The sequence below is a fragment of the Schistocerca cancellata genome, chromosome 6, assembly GCF_023864275.1.
Source record: "Schistocerca cancellata isolate TAMUIC-IGC-003103 chromosome 6, iqSchCanc2.1, whole genome shotgun sequence".
NCBI lineage: Eukaryota > Metazoa > Arthropoda > Insecta > Orthoptera > Acrididae > Schistocerca > Schistocerca cancellata.
In genome coordinates this window covers 333877247-333900588 of record NC_064631.1, presented here as the reverse complement: position 1 = coordinate 333900588, position 23342 = coordinate 333877247, and the positions used below count along the sequence as shown (strand labels likewise).

At 38.9% G+C, this 23342-nt stretch overlaps 1 protein-coding gene across 2 annotated transcripts in view; it reads left to right on the top strand.

The window, feature by feature from the left end:
- Positions 1-8269, top strand: part of LOC126191019 (mediator of RNA polymerase II transcription subunit 18) — a 39728-nt gene extending 31459 nt beyond the window's left edge. For both annotated transcript variants that reach the window (XM_049931717.1, XM_049931716.1), the window contains exon 6: positions 7972-8269. The gene's annotated coding sequence lies outside the window, so the exon portion shown is untranslated. The remainder of the gene's footprint in view (positions 1-7971) is intronic.
- The last annotated feature ends 15073 nt before the right edge of the window (positions 8270-23342 follow it).

The window sequence follows — 23342 nt, the reverse complement described above, 5'->3', positions numbered from 1 at the left end:
TCCAAACACTAAATTCATAGTTTTTTCAGGTCTGTGCCCAGCCCTTGTTTTCCATGGTTCATTTTACTGTTATGTTTTGTTGTGTTTATCATAATTTGGTAATTTTTAAACTGATGATTCAGTTGGATTGTACTGCTTTTGAAAGTTATCTTAACTGCGTGTGTAGTGATACATTTCATCTGTATGTCCCGTTGGAAATTTCCATACATTTCTTTGGTAAAATGTAACTGCAGATGATATTGTCATGTAGAAGAAGGTGTAATTAGATGAAAGATGAACACTAACTTCACTTAATGAAGGTTTATTCAGCACTTGCACATACAACAGTGCGGAGCGAACTGCCTCCGGCCAGAACACACAGTATATATACAGCTCCAGAACATTCCTGTACAATGATTCTTGACATTTGTGGACACTTCTAGATTGCACTCAGACTTAATATAGAAATTAAAATTGTACAGTCTAGGTGAGTTTTGAACTCACGACCCTCCATGCAACAGTTTAGTATCGTAACTACTACACCACGGGGCTACTCAGCTTCTTCTGTGACATTGCTCCCTCCTTAAGTGAACAGCGTCTCGGTGTTACGTCCTCCTAGTACGGGAATGAGTCATCGGTCCTGTATACTCCAACTCCTAATGACTGATTCTTGCCCTGGTGGTGATTTTCTTAGAACTTCTTTTGCCACTATGCTCTTCGTCAGCTTTCCGCTTGTTGCCTGTCGCTGAAGCTTCAAATTTAACCTGGGTTGCAGGATCCTTATAGGGCTTCATTCGAAGGACATGGACCGTATCTCTGATCTTTTGTCGTCTTGTGTCAGGGTCGAAATCTTCAACTTCGTAAGTAACATCAGACAACTGTCTTATAATCTTAGAAGGTCCAAAGTAGCACTTGAGGAGCTTCTCAGAGAGACCAACTTTCCCAACAGGAGTGAAGATCCAGACGAGGCCACCACACTGGTAGACAACAGGGTGGTGGCTCGCATCATACCTTCGGCGATCGTTTTCTTGAGCCTGCAGCATGCGGAGTCAAGCTAACTGCTGAGCTTCCTCAGCTCTGGTTAACACGTGGCCGATGTATTATTGTCCACATCATCAGGATGTAACAGAAACACAGTGTCCATCATTGTAGTCGCCTCATGCCCATGATGCACCAGGAAAAATGGCGTAAATCCTGTGGTGTGTTGTTTGGCAGAGTTGTAGGCAAACGTCACGAAAGGTAGCACCTCATCCCAGTTGGTCTGCTCAACATTGACGAACATTGGTAGCATGTTGGCCAAGGTCTTATTAAGGCATTCGGTAAGCCCGTTAGTTTGCGGATGGTAGGCAGTCGTCATGTGATGAGTAATGTTGCACCAACAGTTTAACTCTGTCACAAGATTTGATCGAAAAACTTTCCCTCGATCCATAATTAATGACCTTGGGGCACCGTGTTTTAATACAATGTCGTCCATGATGAATTTGGCTACCTCAGATGCTTTGGCTGTTCTCATGGCTTTTGTAATGGCATATCGTGTCAGATAATCAGTGCAAACAATAATCCATCTATTGCCTTTAGCAGACGTTGGAAATCATCTGAGGAGGTCAATTCCAACACAGTGGAAAGGCGTTTCGGCTGGTGAAATTGGTATGAGTTGGCCAGGTGGTTTCTGAGGAACTGCCTCTCTCCTCGGGCACTCTTAACAGTGTGACACATAGTGATGGACACTTCTAAATAAACCTGGCCAGGAAAAATCTGTTGCGGATTCTATAGTATGTCTTAATAAATCCTAAATGTCCGGCCTTAGGTGTGTCATGGAATTTCTGTAGATCACCTAAGCACATGTGTTTAGGAATCATTGATAGCCACCCCTTTCCAAACAGATCAAAGTTTTTCTTGCAAAGTAATCCATTAACTACCTTAAATTGTCCTTTCACATCCTCTGACTGATTTAAGGCAAGCTTAATTTGAGATATCTTGGTGTCCTCCTCCTGCTCAGCAGAGAGATCCTGGAGTGCAGTGAGACAGTTACTATCTTCATCAAAGTCTTGATGGTCTTGCTCATGGTTTCTTGAGAGACAGTGCGCATCTTGGTGTTTTCTTCCACTTTTGTACACTATGGTAATGTCATACTCTTAAGATGTAGTGCCCACCTGGCGAGTCATCCTGTTGGATCCTAAAGACCTGTCAAACAGCAAAGTGTGTGATGGTCTGTAACAACTGTGAATGGCCTTCCGTAGATATACTGTCGAAATTTGCACGTGGCCCAGTTGAGTAGTTTCTCTTGGCTTTTGTAAGTGTCCTAGAAGCATAGGCTATAACTTTCTCTTTTCCATCTGAAATTTGCACCAAAACAGCACCGATCCTTTACCTGATGGCATCTGTGTGTAGTTCTGTAGGTACTCTCTCATCGTACAGGGTCAGTCGTCAGAACTTTTCGCGGCCCATCAAAAGAATCTTGTTGAGCACCACCCCAGATAAATTTAGCATCAGCTTTTAACAACTTGTGGAGTGGCCTGGCTTTTATACACAAATCTTTGATAAAACGGCAGTAATAAGAACATAATATGAGGAAGCTTCTCACATCTCTAATACTTTGAGGAATAGGAAATTCTTTTATGGATCTCACCTTTTCTGGGTCTGGCCGAACACCTTCATTTGACACTTTTGCTCCAAAGAGACTCTTTCGTGTATTAAGTTTCAGTTCGCCTTGTTGGAGACACTTAAGAACGGCCCTCAGTCTTTTTATATGTTCATCAAATGTCTCTGAGAACACTATAATGTCATCTAAATAAAAAAGACACATTGTCTACTTCAGATGCCTTAGAAGATTATCCATCATCCATTCAAAAGTTGCTGGTGCATTACACAAACCAAACGGCATCACCTTAAACTCATACAGGCCCTCAGGGGTGATGAATGCAGTTTTCTCACAATCAACCTCATCTACTTCGATTTGCCAGTATCCCGAGTACATGTCCATGGCTGAGAAAAACTTAGCCCCCCTTCAGACAATCTAGTGTATCATCAATTTGTGGAAGAGGGTAAACATCCTTTTTAGTTATCTTATTAAGCTTCCTGTAATCAACACAAAAGCACCAACTGCAATCTTTTGTGATGAGGACCACTGGTGATGACCATAGGCTCTGCAAAGGCTGAATGATGTCATTGTTCATCATTTTCTCCACCTCGTCGCGAATTATTCAACGTTCTGTTGCTGACACACGGTATGTTCTCTGGCTTATTGGTTGATGGTTTCCAGTGCTAATCTGGTGCTTCACCATCGATTTGCCTAATTTCCTCTTCACCTGTGGATTGAAGCATTCAGAGAACTCTTGAAGAATGGCAAGTAGCTCCTTCTGTTGTTCCTTAGTGAGATCTGGTGATAGTCGAGCTAGAAGATCTTGTCTCATAGTGGTAGCACTAATTTCGCCCACAGACACGGCATGGGAGGTTTCTATGACGCTCAGCTGTTCTTCAGTTAACGGCTCAGCATTTGCTACGCACATGCGTCTTGGAAAGATCTGCATTTCTCGGCGACAGTTAACTATCCACAATTCACCGAATCCATTCTTAAACGAGATGACAGAGGCTGGGATAACCAAGTTATTCTTCAGTGGTATGCTTCTATCACATTCCACTACAAGATCCATGGGATGATGCATGGCACGACACGTGACAGTTACCTTTCTAGTGCTGACTGCAGGAATACTCACTTCATCCAGCACACAGTCTCCACACACTCGGATGCACATCTTCCTGTCCACAGTATCTCATCTCATCTAGCATAATCTTCAAGCGACCACAATCTATAATTGCCTGAGAAGCTTTCAAAAAGTCCTATCTGAGAATGACATCATGACTACACTCTTGTAAGATGATGTATTCTAAGGGCTGTGTATGGCCACTTATACCTACACGAATGGTACATCTTCCTGTAGGTTTTACATATTTCCCATTAGCCACCTTCAGCAGAGATATTTTGCTGTCGACGAATACGGTTTTCTGCAACTGGCGATGGTACTTCTCTGAAATGACTGAATATGATGCTCCAGAGTCCACAAGAGCTTGGGCTGGTTGGCCTTCCATGAGGATATCAACGTAGTTTCCTATCATTTTTGTAGTGATCGACAGCGGAGGATTTTCTCTTCAGCGGCCTCACCTCCAAGTAAGGTCACACCCTTTAGTTTTCTAGGTTGCAGTGACTAGGTGATCGGGTAGAGCTTCTAAACGGTGATGGAGACCTTGATCAGCGTGTTGGGGAGCATCCTCTCCAGCGGCTAGCTTGCGGCAATGGTGACCTGTGTTGTCCTGCACCCAGATCATCTCGTTCATCTTTGTTGTCCCGAAGTTGGCGTTGGCTAAGATCAGCCTGCTGTCTTCTGGCATGGGCGTCATCAAATATCCGCCACCTTTCTCAACAATAGTGCAGCACATGTCCTGGTCATCCACAGTGGAAACATATTGGTTGGTTATCCTGGGTCCTCCAGATGTCAGTCTTCCTTTGTGCCCAAACAGGTTCCTCATGTGGCATTGTAGGAATGTAACTCCACCTGGGTCTCGACTTTTTCACCGTTTTAAGGGGAAATGAAGGACGAGAGATTGGGTTCAATGTCTGTTCCACTTCCTTCCTTATGACCTCTTGAAGCGTCTCAGTTTTTTGCTCACCGTGCAATCCAAGTGCCTTCTGAACTTTCTCTCTCACTGTCTGACGAATAACACTTGCGAAATCAGTTGCTTCCTCCATCATAGACATCGATACAACATTAGAAGCTGTTCAAACTTCTTGCGTGTAATTCTTTGTTTGATGTATTGTCTCAATATACTGGAACCATTTTGTGAAGTCATCTGCTGTCGAAACCTCCTTCAGGAGTAGTGCTTGATACATGTCCTCAGCAATACCCTTCATGAGATGTGCAACCTTATCTTCCTCCTTCATTCTAGGATCCACTATTTTTACACAGCTCCAAGACGTCTTGAATGAATGTAGGATGCTGTAGTTTCTCCTGGATGCTGTGCCCTGCACTTTAATTATCTTCAACCTTGCACTTCTGTCATTGTGTATCGTCTAAATGCTTGCGCATTTCTGCCTAGAATACTTCCCAGCTTGTGCACTTCTCCTCGTTGTTCTCATACCATTGCTTGGCAGTGCCCTCCAAGTAGAAAAATACATTAGCCAAACAAACGGTGTCATCCCATTTGTTAAATCTGGCTATAAGCTCATATAGCTTCAGCCACTTGTTTGGTTTTTGGCCATCATCACCAGAGAACCTGGAAGGATGTCTCATGTGGTGGCATACAGTTGCTGTCATCGTAATGTCCTCTTCTTCTTCTTCTGTCTCCAGTAGATTGCAATCTGTTGAATATGGCTCGAACTTGGGTTTCTCACCTCATAAACAGCAGCTCTGTCATCATGGCCTGATGGGAGCTACTGTGTCGTCGATAATGTGCGCTATCACAAATTCCAATACCCAGCATCTCCACCAGAATAATGTCATGTAGAAGAAGCTGTAATTAGATGAATGATAAACACTAACTTCACTTAACGAAGGTTTATTCAGCACTTGCACATACAAGAGCGCTGAGTGAACTGCCTCCAGCCAGAACACATACAGTATATATACAGCTACAGAACATTCCAGTACAATTATTTTTGACATTTATGGATACTTCTAGAATGTATTCAAACCGAATATAGAAATTAAAATTGTACAGTCTAGGTGCGTTTTGAACTCACGATTCTCCATGCAACAGTTTAGTATCATAACCACTACACCATGGTGCTACTCAGCTTCTTCTGTGACAATATTTCATTTCTATTGGATCTACTCTTGAATAGTAATGTGCAGTGCACTAGCCTGTAAGACTGGAAGTTGAGCCACCCCAGATCAAAACCATGTCATGGACCATTGCTCTGGTACACCAGACAATCTGAGTGTGGTGTTTAGATGGTTTGTCAGACTTTTTTAGGTGAAAGCTGGCCTGATTCCAAATCTCTGCATTGTAAAATACAATACACAAACAGTTGAAATACAATAACCCATAGAGCAATGTTTACACATAACATTAACACACAGAGCAAAGATTACACTGTTGCCAGATAGATGGTACACATGGCTTTCCTGGCATGTTAAAGAATCTATATGGCTACAGAAAGGGTATCATCCAGCCACAAAGTTAAATAAAAATACTTTTAGCAAATCATTAAGCCAGCAAACTTAGTTGTTACAAAGCTTCTGTGGACACACACACACACACACACACACACACACACACACACACACACAGAGAGAGAGAGAGAGAGAGAGAGAGAGAGAGAGAGAGAGAGATTGGTTTTGATTTCTACTTCCCTTTTATTGGATTCAAAAGAAAGAAAATGCCCCAGAGTGAGTAGACACATGGCTCAAAAAATTCAGAGCTATTTAGAACCAAACAGTTGACACAATTAGAAACATAAATTAGCATCTCTTTTGTTTTGTAGTAACTCTTAAAAACTCCTGTTTGTCACTTAATTAGTAAAATTTACAATAAATTATATTTTTGTTTCGAAATGTGGTTTAGAGCTCAGATTATTCAACTGAATTTCAAAAGTACATGACAATCATATTTTGCCAGGCCAGAGATCGTTCTATCAAGAATGGAAAGGAAGAGAGTATTTCCATAATTATGACTGATTACCTTTCTTCCCTTTCAGCCAGCTTTTTCATTCATGTATTAACTCACAAATCATTGATCCACACAAAGAAAGAGATCACTCAGTTTCACTTTTACACTGAAGAGCCAAAGAAACTGGTACACCTGCCTAATATCATGTAAGGCCCCTGCGAGCTCGCAGAAGTGCCGCAACATGATGTGGCATGGACTCGACTAATGTCTGAAGTAGTGCTGGTGGGAACTGACACCATAAATCCCAAGTGTCCATAAATCCCTAAGAATACAATGGGGTGGAGCTGTCTTCTGAACAGCAAGTTGCAAGGTACCCCAGATATTCTCAATAATTTTTATGTCTGGGGAGTTTGGGGGCCAGTGGAAGTGTTTAATCTTAGAATAGCATTCCTGGAGCCACTCCGTAGCAGATCTGGATGTCTGGGGTGTTGCATTGTCCTCCTAGGATTGCCCCAGTCTGTTGGATTGCACAACGGACATGAATGGAAGTAAGTGATCATACAGGATGCTTAAATACATGTCACTTCTGCTGACGTGGGGCCCATGGATTCATGATGTTGTTTCCATATCCATACACATCCATTCCGCTTGATACAATTTGAAATTAGACATGTTTGACCAGGTATCATGTTCCCATTTATCAACAGTCCAATTTCAGTGTTGACAGGCCCAGGCGAGGTGTAAGGCTTTGTGTTGTGCAGTCATCAAGAGTACGAGAGTGGGCCTTCAGCTCCGAAAGCCAATAATGATGATATTTCATTGAATGGTTCAGATGGTGACACTTTCTAATGGCCCAGCATTGAAATCTGTAGCAATTTGCAGAAGAGTTGCACTTCTATCATGTTTAACGATTCTCTTCAGTCGTCGTTGATCCTGTTCTTGCAGGATCTTTGTCCGGCCACAGCTATGTCAGAGATTTGATGTTTTACTGGATTCCTGATATTCACGGTACACTAGTGAAATGGTAATACAGGAAAATCCCCACTTCATCGCTACCTCGGAGTTGCTGTGTTCCATTGCTCGTGTGCCAACTATAACACCATGTTCAAACTCACTTAAATCTTGATAACCTGCCGTGTAGCAGCAGTAACCAATCTAGCAACTGCGCCAGACACTTGTTGTCGTACACAAGCGTTGCCGACTGTCGCACCATATTCTGCCTGTGTACATATTTCTGTATTTGAATAGGCATGCCTATACCAGTTTCTTTGGTGCTTTAGTGTATATTCTCTTCAGAAATGTCACACCATGGTGCAAGTTACAATACATTTAATTCGTGACAACTTCTCTTTTTTATATTAACTTACTTTTTTTCGTTTTTAATAGGAGAGGATACCTTGACAAAGCAGCTGCCATCTTCTCGTGGTTGCTGGCTGTTGAATTAAAGATTGCGGCATGTGGCACACGGTAGCTCTGCCTAAAATGCAGAAGACAATATTGCAGTTTTATGACATCCATGAACTCTTGTGTCAAGCAAATGAAAGTACACTGAAATAAATAAACATTGTAAATATTGGCAATTTACCTGTTGTTGCTCAGGTAGAAAAGATACCAGTGTTATCAGCTCTAATTTGTTATGATACTTTTTGCAGAAATAAATTCCTGTATCTGAACCACTTCCACATCTGTCTCTTTGTTATCATCACAGCATCGTCAAGCAATATTTTATCCTCTTTCATTTCAACCCCTATATCTTTTAAAAACAGGTTAAACAGCTATGGCCTTATTACCACCCCTGTGACACATTATTTGATGGCTTTTACTTCTGACTGGTATATATTCCCTTATGACACATAGTGTTTCTTATTACTAATGTTTGATTTACCCATTCTCCTGTCTGCCCTTGAAAGTCAAGAACTGGAAAAGTACTGCATGCTAGAGTACTTTGGAAAGATGCGTGAACATTAAACACACACCATGTCTTTTACCTAATGTCTGTGTAACATACTCTGTCAGGCTGATTCTGTAGATTCGCCCTTTCTGGAACTACATTGTGACAGTAAGAGACTGTTGTGATCTTTTAGGTAGATAATAATGCATTCCAGGATTTTTGAAAAGCGTGATAACAATGAAACTCCTCTGTAGTCATTGGGGTTATTTTTGTTCCCTTTCTTCTATAGTGAGATGACCTTGCACATCTTCAGTGTTGAGAAAATGCTCCATCCCTGAAAGAGCAGTTCGTTATGCCCAACAATCATATGATTATTCATTCATTGACTACCTACATTGTGTGTTCTAGTATTTCACCACTACTTGGTAATTTCTGGGCGTTTAGTTTCCATAAAGTTTTTCTCAGCTCCTGATTTCAGGAACATTGTGCTGAATGACTTTGCTGATACTTAGAATTGCCCAGCCATCTCAGCTTGTGTAGCTTTCTACGATGATCTAACATTTCACAGTAATCCACTGCATGACCTACATTTTTCAAAGCATCATACAACGTATTTACATTCTGAGCCAGATTTTCTTATTTCAGATCTTTTTAAAGATTTTCCATGTTTTGCAAGCTGCTGATCCTGGCTTCTTTGGTTTCTGTTTACAGAAGTAACTACCTAAGCTATAGTCCTTTGTCATCTGACTTATTGTAGTGGTACATGCCATTCAGGCAAGTGGCATTTCCCACTCCCTATTTATGACAAGGAAAGATGATTGTGAAAAAATAGTAAAGTAGTACTAGGCGGAAATAAGTCGCAAAGCATGTACTTTGCGTGGTCATTTTGTTTCACATTTGTGCACAGTTGAATTCAAGTAATTGGCAAGATGCAACGGCGAGTAAACGTCTTCAGCTGCGGTGGGGGGGATTATGTTTTGATGTCACAGTTTGGCTGTGTCTTGACAATCAAGGGGCAGACACCCTCTCTAAGAATGTAAACAGCAGTAAACAAAAAAGGGAGCTCAAAAATGAAATGTCGTTTACTTATGAACTATTTCTTGTCGAGCATTCAGGGTGGACATTATGTTTGAATTAAATTGTATCTGATCCAAGTTACAAAGTACTGTGATCTGTACACCCATTGATACAAATACAAGACAGTCAATGATGAAATGCTGACATCATTTCGTAATTTTCCTTCCACCAATAACAGCTATATGGGAGATGAGTTCAAGTCTTCCCAGGGCTATGCGTGGTTCTACATTGATATTTGCTTTGTGGTACCTTCACGTAAAGAAGAAAATTAATGGTGACTATATTACATTAAAGATAAATTAACACAGGATACATCTGGTGACATATCAAATTTGAGTGTTCTGACTCAGCTCCTAACACATAAGAAGAGAGTCAAAAACACTTTATTTTGGCTCCCAGTGATCAGGACACAGAGCATTGACGAGAATGAAGAACAGTTCTACCATTGTTGACTGACAAATACATCAACTTGAATAAAATCCATGTGTTCCAAAAATAGTGTTGACGCATGTACAAAAGCATTTTTTGTAAACTACGGCATAAATTATTCTCTGCGGGTTCAGGGATGATGTTTTGGTGTATTCAGAGAAGATTTTGAATCCTGACAATAGTGATGCACCAGGCAGTACAATACTTCGCATCATATGTGCTGTTGCGGCAGCTGCACAGCCAAAGTGTTTAATTTGACAGAAAGGGTGAGAAGTTAAAATTCATATCTGTAGAACTTTTTGTGGAGATAGTGTGACATTATTTTTGTGTCAATCATGTAAACATAAACTGTGTGAGGTGACAGTTTACCTAGCTGAGCACGAGGTGAACAAAAGAAAAGGTATATTTGCATTATATACCAGTACTCTCACATAGAGCATGGCTGCAGAGGGCTGCCTTGATGCAGGAAATTAAGAATGTAAGCACCAGGCTAAGCAAATTAAGAATGTAAGCACCAGATCAGAGTCCACTAAGGGAGAATTAACTAATGCAATAGAAACTAAGTTAACAAATTAAGAAACCACTTTGACAAAGTTAGCTAAGAAGTTGAAGGATTGAAATAGATAACCACCGTGATTTAGTTCGGGAGGAAGTCAAGAGCAGTTTCAAGAATTAGATGGTAAGATTAACAGTGTAGGTCAGTTTCCTGTTAAAGAATTCAAACAGGTTAAAGATCAATGTCACGGTATTAGAAAAATGCAAAGAATTTGGGGCTTTATGTAATTTGGAGGAATGGTTACAGGAATTTGTAAATCATACAGTACAAGAGAAAGTAGAATCGGCTAACTTTAGCACTTATTCTAAGGAAAATTGCAGATCAACAAAAGGAATTCTTGGTATGGGAAGGGATAAGACATGTAAATATATCAAAATATAATCCACAAACAAACCTGTGCGAATGTATAATGAAGATTTAGAACAATTGTGTAGAACTTACTGTTCTATGAAACACACTACATGAGCACAACTAATTACAGAATTTCAGATAATCCTAAATAAACTGCCACATGTGTCAACGGGATTAGCTCCAGTAGAAATTATGAATAAAACATTTATAGGAGAATCCTGATTAAAAATGTTTACCTGGCAATTATCACCAGTGACTGACTTAGAAAAATTGCAAGGGATGGTACAGGAGAATAGAATCAACACTTATAATGATATAGGTATTACATGTATCTTTCAAATAGATGATCTGATATTAGTGAGTGATTTTCGTCAAACTCAAACTTAAGGGAGGAGAACAATAAATTTTTCACTCATTGCCAGAGACTATTCAAGGTGTAAGACATACAACATCCAAAAGCAGTATACTTGGTAGATCCTGACACATGATTGTAATATATAGATGGGCATACAATATTCAAGGCTCCAGGAAAGTTCACATCCTTTATAAATTCAACAGATCGACAACCAGCGGCTGTCCCAGTTAAATTGTTTCCATATTTCTTTTTTCCCCGGAGACAATTTCTTTCTTCTCTGACTATCTTGTTATCTTTTAATAAAGTAATACAAATAAATAACTGTAAGAAAACAAGCAGGGACTGAGCTCGATGTGAAAACCGTCAGGTAGCCCACTATGTCGACAACAGCTGGTTGCGTAGCATCTAGTGCTTGTTTTATGACTATTGAACAGTTACATTAAGATAATAGAAATCAGTTAGTCCTTAAACTTAACTGTACCATAGATTAAATTTATCATGAATATATGGCAGTTAATATTTCCATATCATTTATTTAATTGCATGTTACCATGTACCTGTCATACACAAAAAACTAATAATAATAATAATAATGATTTTAGTTTTATTCTCATGTGATAGTACTAGAACTTGGAGGAATATATAGTACTATAAAACATATAGAGAAATGAAGTAGCAACAACAGTTTGCTTTTGATTAACTATGAATGTAGTAAAATGACTATTTAATAGCTGGCCGTTGTGGCCGAGCGGTTCTAGGTGCTTCAGTCTGGAACCGCGCGACTGCTACGGTCGCAGGTTTGAATCCTGCCTCGGGCATGGATGTGTGTGATGTCCTTAGGTTAGTTAGATTTAAGTAGTTCTAAGTTCTAGGGAACTGATGACCTCCATAGTGCTCAGAGCCATTTTTGACTATTTAATAATTATGAATAAAATATTATTGGTTTTATCCATTGTATAAAACTGAATAAAGAAGAATAGTATGGTGGTTGGTCTTTTTATGATTCAGTCATGGGTAGTGAGGTTATCACATCTATAGAGTATTGACCCACGAATAGAGTGACTTTAACAATTATGGTGACAAACTGGTGATGACTTATGTAAAAAATACTTCCCTTTCTATTGCTTTTCATAGAGGGTTGTTAAAGACAGTTTTCGGGTTTTCTGCAATGATGAAGCCATGGCAAAACTGTTCTGTAGGAAATGTTGAACATCTTCATCTGGCACCTCTGTGAAGTATATTGGCAGATAAGGTCCTTGGGGTGGGGTGTGTGTTTAAAGGAATCTATCTACGGTGTACTATCTTCTTTTCTTCATCAATTCTAACATACCTGTCTCGTTGTTTCCTTTTCTTACTTTTCCCTCAGGAGTATTAAATCCATCCTCCCTCTGTCCATATGCAAAGATTCTGTTGCAGGATCCCTTCTCTTTGCAGTCCAGGTTATAACTGAAGTTACAACCTACAACTATAAGATTGCACTGGAGAGTATTTCACATATGATGATGATAATAGCCTACTGAAAGAATTATATGGAGTGTCGATTAGATGACATGTTAATTGTACCAATTGTTGTAGGGGAGGAGCATCCATGGAGGATGTAGAAGGCTAGAAAAATTGATGGTGTGCTAACATGCAAAATAGAACTCGAGATAGTATGCTAAAGATTTAACAAGCTAATGAGATGGAGATGGTGTGCTAACGTATCTTCAACAACAGGTACGTTATTCAGGATAGGAGCTAGAATGGTAATTTATATTCACAATGAAGAATTTTATAGAACAGGAAAAGAGATGCCAATTTTCTCCTAGAATATTAAAAAGAAGTACACTGAATATAATCAGATAGTCATATGTTGTCTAAATATAGTAGGTGTAAGAGAGTGAAAGATAAGAAAATATGCGTCAATAATCAGAAGCAGAATACATAGGGTGAGAACTGTCCCTTTGTGGTGATGTTATATGTGTTATAAACAAGAATAACAAGTAAAAAAAGAAGTTAAAGAAGAGGAGTCAAAATGCAGAGGGAGAGAGTAATCAGTAAAGTCAGCGTAAAATGATTATGGAGAAAATTTTCATTTAAAGTGAATAAAGACTGTAGAAAATGGCTAGAAGCTTTGTTTACTGATGAAGTTAAATCACAAAACAGGTGTAGGAGAAGGAAAGGATGGGTCAGTCCATAGGAGGAATGGTCCTTGCCTTGGTCAGGTGAATCCATGGGAGGAATGACGACCTGTACAGATTTGTGTAGGTGGAAGAGGTGGAAGGATAGGTGAACCTAAGGAAGCGATGGTCTATACCTGGGTCAAATGGATCCATTGGGGGAATGATATGTACCACATTTTTTGTATATGAAAGGAAAGAGTGGGAAACCCACATCTATAAATGTATAGAGTTTGACACAGTCTGCCCTTAGAATGAGTGTTGTTGTTGTGGTCTTCAGTCCTGAGACTGGTTTGATGCAGCTCTCCATGCTACTCTATCCAGTGCAAGCTGCTTCATCTCCCAGTACCTACTGCAACCTACATCCTTCTGAATCTGCTTAGTGTATTCATCTCTTGGTCTCCCCCTATGATTTTTACCCTCCACGCTGCCCTCCAATACTAAATTGGTGATCCCTTGATGCCTCAGAACATGTCCTACCAACCGATCCTTTCTTCTGGTCAAGTTGTGCCACAAACTTCTCTTCTCTCCAATCCTATTCAATACTTCCTCATTAGTTATGTGATCTACCCATCTAATCTTCAGCATTCTTCTGTAACACCACATGAGTGTAAGTACAGCTAATACAGGAGTATGAAGTCGTATAATGACTGGTGGTCAGGATATGGTAGTTTTCTCCAAATTAGTTACAACTTACCCGACAGCCAAGACAGAGAATGATTTGGAGCAGAGGTGTGCCACACTAGTTGACAAGAGTGGGCACTGAGAATGGACTCTAGAGATTCTATGGTGGACATTCACCCAACAGGTGACTCCTCAGGTGACAACAATGTAAGACAGTTTTATTGGAAAGTATGTTCATACTCACATAAGCATATACATACACATCTATCTGGAAAAAAATATATCTAATTAATGATGTGAATATAATAGAAGGAAACATTCCACGTGGGAAAAAATATATCTATATTCATATATCTATATAGATATAAATATATCTATATAGATATAAATATATCTATATAGATATAAATATATCTATATTCATATACATACACATATGTATTTCACATAAAATAAGGATGTCATTCTCAAGAAATAGATAAACAAAAAGAAATCTAAATGCTGTACTAGATTAAAGACAGTACAGTAGCTAATAGCATAAATACAGAAACCACAAGAAAAAGTGTTAACCTTTTTTTTTATTTAAATCTTCTCAAGAAGATCCATATACATATTAAAATGATTTATCTACCTCTGTAGAAAGACTGGTCATCACATAACAGTTTACTGTATTAGATAAAGAGAATACCTAGGCACCACAACTATGAACAACTTAAATTGTAAAGAACAAATAGAAAAATGTTGTGGAGAAGGCAAACCAAATATTGTTTTTCATTGGCAGAACAGTTAGAAGGTGCAACATGTCTGCTAAAGGGACTGCCTGCACTACACTTGCCTGTCCTCTTTTGGAGTAGTGCTGCATGATGTGGGATCCGTAGCAGATCGGATTAACAGAGTACATCTAGAAAGTTCAAAGAAGAGCAGCATGTTTTGTAGTATCAAGAAATAGGGGAGAGAGAGTGTGTCACTAACATGATGCAGGATTTGGGGTGGACATCATTAAAACAAAGGCGTATTTCATTGCGGCAAAAACCTTCTCACGATGTTTCAGTCACCAACTTTCTCCTCTGAATGCAAAAGTATTTCATTGATGCCAACCTACATAGGGAGAAACGGTTATTGTAATTAAATAAGGGAAATCGCAGCTCGCACAGAAGGGAATAGATGTTCATTTTTTCCGCATGCTGTTTGAGACCGAAATAATAGAGAATTATTGTGAAAGTGGTTTGATGAAACCTTTGTCAGGCACTTACGTGTGATTTGCAGAGTATTCGTGTTGACATAAATGTAGATGAATGTGAAGTGTATAAGGAAAATACTCATAAGGTAACACTGGATAGCACAATCTGCCTGACTTATGCTTTGTTATTAAAGATAGAGTATTTTCCCTTAATTACTTAATGCTAAATGATTTTTTATTATGTGTTTTATATTATGAGAATTAACTTGTAACTAGTAGAGTAAAGAGTTATCCTGACATTTTTCCTTTAAGTGGGGAAATCTGTAGTGTTAATTGCCATTTAGGCAAACAACATTTCCCACACTCTATTTATGACAAGGAAGGATGATTGTGACAAAATAGTAAAGTAGTATTAGGTAGGGAATATGTCACGAAACACATACTATGCACAGTCGTTTTGTTTCACGTTTATGCAGAGCTGAAAGGAGGGGTGTGCGATTTGAGTAATCAGCAAGGTGCGCCGGTGAGTGAACGTCTTCACCTGCTGTGGATGGGGTCTTTTAAACTTTGATGTCATGGCCTGGTGGTTTCTTGACTGTCAGGGAGCAGACACCCTCTCTAAGAATACAAACAGCAATAAACAAAGAAAGCTTTAAAATGAAATGTCATTTACTGACAAGCTGCTTCTTGTCGAGCCTTCAAAGTGGATATTATATCTGAATTAAATTGTATCTGCTCCAAGTTATGAAGTAATTGTGATCTGTACATCCACTGAGACAAATACATATCAGTCAGTTGATGTTGACATCATTTCATAATTAGAGTAGGTTTTGTTTTCCTTCCACCATTGACAGACAATAACAGCTGCAAAGGAGAAGATTTCAAGTCTTTCCAGGGCTACACAGAGTTCTGCAAACATACCACGTTACAGGACGTTCACATATAAGATAATTAATGGTGACCGAGTTACATTAAACGTAAATTAATACATGATACGTCAGGTGACAGATCAAATCTGAGTGTTCTGACTCAGCTCCAAACACATAAGGAGAGGGTCAAAAACACTTCAATAACACTCTTTCAATTAGTGCTTGTGCTCAATTTACAATACAAGAAATGTGACCAGAAGGGCATGCAACAGTAAGAAACTGACATTTGTAAAATTGACTCATTTAATATACTTGTTGTACTAACTACATAATTAAATAATTACAAAAACCAATGACAAGTTGCACATGTGTGCTCCTGTAGTTGTATGTGGTGATTTCAGTATTGATTTCATTTTGCACAGTACTTGCCAGCTAGAGTTAGTGACCTCCAAATTTGGTTTCTTCTCCACAAGAAAAAATGAAGTAGTAATGAAATTAAAACAGGAGTGGGGAATAACAAAAATTGATTCATTTGCGTAAATTATGAATACAAAGCTGGGCTGATGTGACTGGTTGCAGACACAACCCTGTAATTAGGCAGGTAGGGGGAATTATTTATTTTCACCATGTGTTGATTGATAGAATATGTGGTGCCTGAGGACATCGGCAGCCAGCATAGGACCAATGCAGTGTGTTGATGTTGAGGGTGGGCTGGCAAGAGTCATGTGGTTGCTGATTGAGAGTCAGCAGTTCTCTCTCTCTCTCTCTCTCTCTCTCTCTCTCTCTCTCTCTCTCCCCCTCTCTCCCTCTCTCTCCTTGTACCCACAACTTAATGTGTGCTGCTCAGTGCAGCATTGATCTGTGCTGTACCTGCTACTTCTTGTTTATTGACTTGTCGAAATAATCAGTTGAACCACAATGGCAGTCAGAGCTGCTTTATTGTCTAGGCCACAGTGACTGTTCAGTGTCTTCCAATGCTCATACAGTGTCTTATGCCTCCAGTAATTAGATTGCAGTGGTGGCATCCACATTATATTTGGAGAAAAAGATCAAATAGCAGAAGCACAGTTGAATTCTCTTGGACCTAAACACTGGACCAAAGAGGAAACCATCCGAAATGGAATGGAAACTGAGGCTGTTGCAAAATGACAATAGACATTGGTATGAATATATTACTCAGGCTCACAGTCTGAAAACAGGCAGAAAACAGACTGAAATACTCCCAGAAAGCAAATTCAGAATGAGTATGTGCACACAGGTTGCAGAAACAAGAATGACATGAAGTATTACAAGTCAAAAGCAGAATGAGAATTAGAATCAGAATGACCTCCTGAATGCTCTTGCTTGGGGATTTTGATCTCCTTCCATCCACTCTGGCCCTTCAGGGCACTGCATTTCTTGTCATATTGTCTTTCCATTGGTGGACTCAATTTGTAGCATCCTCTATTGAACAATCGATGCTAGGTAACTCCATCCTGCCAGTCTGGGCTACAGGTGTCAGCCTTTTCAATCCTGCTGTAAAAAATCTCTGGAGTCTCCTTCGAAGGTGGCTGAACTTTCCATCCGATTGTCATGTCGCCTCAACATAATTACTTAATGGCTTAGGTGTTGGAGTTTCTTAAGGAGCCCCTGTGAATGCATACAGGTGTCTGTTCTGTGCATAGGCTGCATCTTAACAGCATGTCCATTTGTTAGTAACAGGAAGATCTTTAAACTCACCATTCAATTCTCCCAGGCATATTGGAAGGTGAATGTGTCCTCAGCAGACAGTCAATCTTTAGATGGGACACACTAGCCAGAGCGAAGCACAACACTTGCAAACCACACCTGTCTGTCGTAGTGACTTGGGTAAAATCTCACAATAACAAGGTGCAATGTAACTGGCACCCTTTTGTCCAGAGCTTGAGACTGCAAAATGGTACAATACATTATGAACTCTTATGTGTCCAACCATGATTGTTAAATGGACCTACAAAGCACCCCTGATAAAATTTAGCCAAGACGAAAAAGGTATAGTTTCACAGAATCATAAATACTGACTCAACCATGCTACTCTGGATGAACAATGGAAGAAGTTTACTAAGGACATGGGGTAGATACGAAATTTATATCTTTCATAAAAATATTCTTACTACACTATGAGTCTGATTCTTTTTTAAAATGGCTAAGGAACTGTTAGACTAGAGTGAAAACTGGAAGGTTTTTCTAACATCTGCGATTGAACTGTCTTATACAAGTACAAAGAGCTTTATTTAATGCAGGCGACTAGCTCTAAGTCTTAAATATTTCAAAATTCTTCACCATTTTATCATCTTTGCATTTTGTTGACAAGTCAAGATGCAATTCCTGACAGATTGAAGTATGTGGTAGTAACATCCATTTATAAAAAGTGGAGGTAATCTGATGATCACTAATTACAGACTTATCTTCTTCCTTTGTATTTCCTCAAAAAGTTTTAAGAAGGTAGTTTATAACAGAATATTGAAACCTTTGTTTTTATCACAGTAGAAACTTGATATAATTTGGTTGTCACGAGACACGCTTAACCCTCATGTTATAGTGTAACCACAGTATGTCAAAAGGGAGCTGTAGAATGAGAAACTATATCTGGAAAGTTTGAGAAAGCAATTCATGCAGCTTTATACTGTACAGTATTTAAATATAAAGAACATCAGAAGTAAAACATTTAGATAACACATAGGATACAGCAATTACAACTTCATTTAAGGGCAGATGTTGACCAAACTGCATACTGATATTTAAACTTCAATATCTCCTACAATATTACAGTTATAAATTTAAAACTTGGCACTATTGTGTAGTACATAATGAACTATAGTCTCTGCAGTTTTTGTTTGATCATGTTCATGAAATTTCATTTTATAAGGATTTGAATTTTTAATTACCACTGTACATATAATGTACCTTTTCTCATAAACTATTCAAGCATTAAAACTGAAACTTTATAGTATACTTCTTCATTACAGGCTATTAAAACGTGTGCAACAGATTTTTGTTTCAGCTCATAGTGACTTTCAAATTAATTTTTCAGTTTTGTGTGACCTGGGACCTCTATTTTTCTCAAATTTTAAAGGATAACTTTCCTCAAAGAAAAAATAACGGAAAATTGGTGCACAGGATTATTTAGTAAGTACTTCTTAACAACTCTGCCAAATTTCAGGATGTTAGCTCTTATAGTTCCTGAGAAAAGGTACATTAAATCTATAAAAAAATCGCTTTACGGGAAATCTCATTTAAAGTTTTTATTTCAATTTTTAAGAATATTGCCATACTTCTACGCACTAATGCTGTCCATATCCATAATCTTCATTCTCTTCCTTGTCTTGCTGGGGTATTCTCTGTCCCTTTTTCCTTTGCCTAGTCATCTTTTGGATATTTTCCTCTGCTGCCTGGGCTTTGTCAAGTCGCACTTCATCGATGCTTTGGAGTATCTTCAGTGTGTATGCACCTGGATGGAAGCCTAATCTCTGCAGGAACTTAATCCTGCCTACATTTCCACTGTTGAACACTAGACAGGCATCACATGCAGCTATCTTCACAACATCTGAGGACACAAACACTGTTTTGGGACAACGCATCCATATAAGGTGATTGTAGCTCTCATTTGAATTTTGTGTTTTCCCATGTATGCATTTTTTCAGCAGTTCAGGATTGGCTAGATATCTGCAAGTTGGCTTTATAACATTTAAAACAGCAAGTGGCAAAGCATGCTTATGGGTTTATGGCTTTCCACTGGCTTCTGCCTGAAGATATTTGCACCACAAAATGTCACAGAGGTAGTGTTGAGGAGTCTGATCTGTGGAAAGTTTGTGAAAGAATATTGCCCACACTGCTTGCTGCATTGTTTTCACACTGTGTACATTGTCCCTGATGGCTTTTCCTTAATATATTTGTAATGTGTGAATTTCTTGGTCTGTCAATCTGTTAACACCTCCCAGTGGCTTTCCATCTTCTAATTTTTTGCCCTTCATTTGTTTCTTCAGTCTGAGAAGTCTGCCACCCATTCGCTTTTGAACATGTCCCACACATTCAAGTTTTTCAATTTTAACTTGTGAACCATAAGGATTGCTCTCTAAAACAGTCTTAAAAGCACTAGAATTTCCATCACCTAGGTACTTCACATACCTAACTCCATATTGTTCTACTGACCTTTGGAATATTAGTTTCATCCCAGCTGCCTCCATCCCACCACTTGACCCTTGGTAATTCTTACAGCAGACTTTCTTGTGTATCTCCTGACACCTTCCTTCTTCACTGTTGTCATAATTCTTTTTGGTGTCACATTAAGAGCAATATTTGCTCATTACTTGGAAGTCCAAGATTTTTCCTGTGTCGACACTGATGACAGATGACACACCATGAAGTGATGTATGGCCCCTTTTCATCCACGTTCCATCACAGGAGACACACAGGTCTGTCTTCACATCACAATTACCTTCTGTCCCTTCACTGTTAACATCTACAGCTTCCTCAACAGCCGCTTGCATGTTTTCCTTGCACTCAACCTCAAGAGCTCTGAGGAGTGTTTTGTTGTACTCAGTGAATCTGGCCACTGGTGGAGGCATATTCATCAAGCCACAAAACAAATTTGTGCCTTCTCTTCCTACACCCAAGCATCTCATGGCATAACACAATCTTGTATTAGCTTCATACGTTTTCCCATGGAGAGCAAAAGACTTGAATTAAGCATCATATTTGCAGACGTCACAGAAAAGATGTATATTACTTACAATGCCAATTCTGGCATTGTCATCATACAGTCTGAGGCCCTTGGACCCACAGTTATCACATGCACATAAAACATTAATCATATGGGCAAGAATTTCTAAGTCAGTTAACCTAAATCAACTACAAAATTCGTCTTTAGCACTGTACACTGCATCATTAATTTCTTCACTGATTTTCTTCTTCGACGAACTTGGCGATTTCATCGAAAACTGTTCCCCAGACATACAAGGAACATTTACAATATTCTTATCTAAACATTCTGTGCTCCTTACACGTGAAATTGGACACTTTCTCACTCTTTTGAAAACATGGCCACTGTTACGAACCATTTTAAGCAAAAAAAGCTAATAAATTGCCAAACAACAAACTGTAACACGCACTATTCAAAAACAAATCATGTTAATAACCAAACGAACAGGCATGTATAATCTTTGCTACAGCTTTCTAAATACGTCTGCTGTTCGTTTCGATTGTGTGACTGAAAAATAACACAAAAATACATTTAGTGTCAAGAAGGAGTGGTGGAGCACAGCACAGATAAAGGAGATGTGGGAAGCACAGGCGGTCGAAGAAAAATTTTTTAAAAATAATTCTAGTCAGATTTCGATTATGAAACTTTCGGATGTCATTCTTAAAACATCAACCTAATAAATTATGTAATTAAAAAAAATCGAATTTTTTCGCTATTTTGCCCTACGTCTGCCCTTAAATGGCAACCAAACAATAACACTATGACATCTAAAATACGTAACTATGTACAACATTGTCTGCAAGCTACTGTAAGTTAATTTTTCCACTGCTTTCAAGAAATTAGTTACCTTTTTGGTGCACCATTTCACACATTTGCTTTGATGCTTATTGTTTTATGTCCATCAGATGGAACAACTCAATATGGTTTGATTCAGTTTTGTCATGAGCAACATTCAGTCTGTTCTTTTATATAGACAACAGACTAAAAAAAATGGCAAATAAATAAATATCCAATAATTTACGTGTACTGGCAACATCATCCATGCTTTCTTCTTCCTCTCCCCCCCCCCCCCCTCCTCCTCTTCGGCTGCTTTACCTCCCTCATTTCATACATCATTAATGTCTTGGTCATCTATGAAATCAGTACCTTGTTACTGATGGCTGATCACCGGTTTGGGTCTTTTTCAAGATCAATGTTGCATTGAAGAACATCATCTGTAGACTAGATGCCTCCGCTCATGAAGCCTATGTTACTACCTCGTTCATCTGTTGCATTTTCTTCAATGGAACAGTTGTTCCCCCAATTCCTAACAGTGATCAGACTGATAACTTGCCATGTCAGGCTTATGAATATGCAACAGTATTAACACTTTAGCTGCTATGGACAAATTAACTGTTCATATTCTGTTGCTTCCCAGGTCCTGAGGATGTGTTTAAACGTGGTGCCTGGGCTTCCCATAAGCACTATTTACATGTTTACACATTCCATTCCACCGATCCCCTCACTGCTGTGGACGAGTTACTTCCATGTCATGATGAATACAGAAATTTTGGGTACTTATCATCCAACATACATATCTCTCTGCATGCTATTATTTGGGGGTGGGGGGCGACATTTCGATTTGTTGAACCGTTTATGAAATATGACAGTTGTTAGGACCACATGATTCCCAATGCAGAGGGACAGAAATTGACATGTCATGCATGACTGTTGTCAGGAAATCAAAAGCAATAACTTGAGAGCCAAATGAGTTCTTGTTCTGCTCTGAACTTTAAATAAAATTTCAATACCTTATCTACATTTCATACATGTCAATGTGTGAGCTAAAATCAACAATACACAAAGCTTAGGCAAAGTGTTTTTACCTCTGCAAACTCTTTAAAACTTCTTCCAGTACGTTAATTCATTTGATGCAGCATAGTAACTATTGTGAGTAATGAAAAGAAATTCAGTCCTTTATCAAGCGAAAATATTGTCACTGAATAGTTTTCTCAAAATCAGATGATAAGTATTTCATAGCAGCCAGAACACCGTCCCTCAGCACAGGGAACAGCATTAGGGTATGTTTACTTGCAGTCGAGTTGCTGGCAGCAGGCACATCGCACATTGCTGCTTGCCGGGCCAGGTTGGCTAAAAAGAGGTAAATCCAGTTCTCCAATTTAAATGTCGTATAAGATTACAGTACTTCGTTGTATGAACTTACTTTTTCCTTAAAAGCTTTATTTTTTTCGTGATAAAAGAGAAAGCCTACTTTTTGTTTCACATGATGTTTTAGTTCTGTAACATTTCTTAGTTGTTTTGAAAAAATTATCTGGTTTTTGTACCCATGTAATGTAGCATCTTGGTTTCGTAGTAAACACTTACTTTTTCGTAATTCATAACAATCATTTGTAAAGGATGCTATTTTCAATCACTTGCATTTGCTTTACACATCTTGTACTGAAAAAAAATTGATAATGGGTAGCTTACTGTCTGATACATTTTAGAGCATACATTATTGTGATTGAAACATAGCTAAAAGAGCAAAACAGTTTTTAAAATGGCAG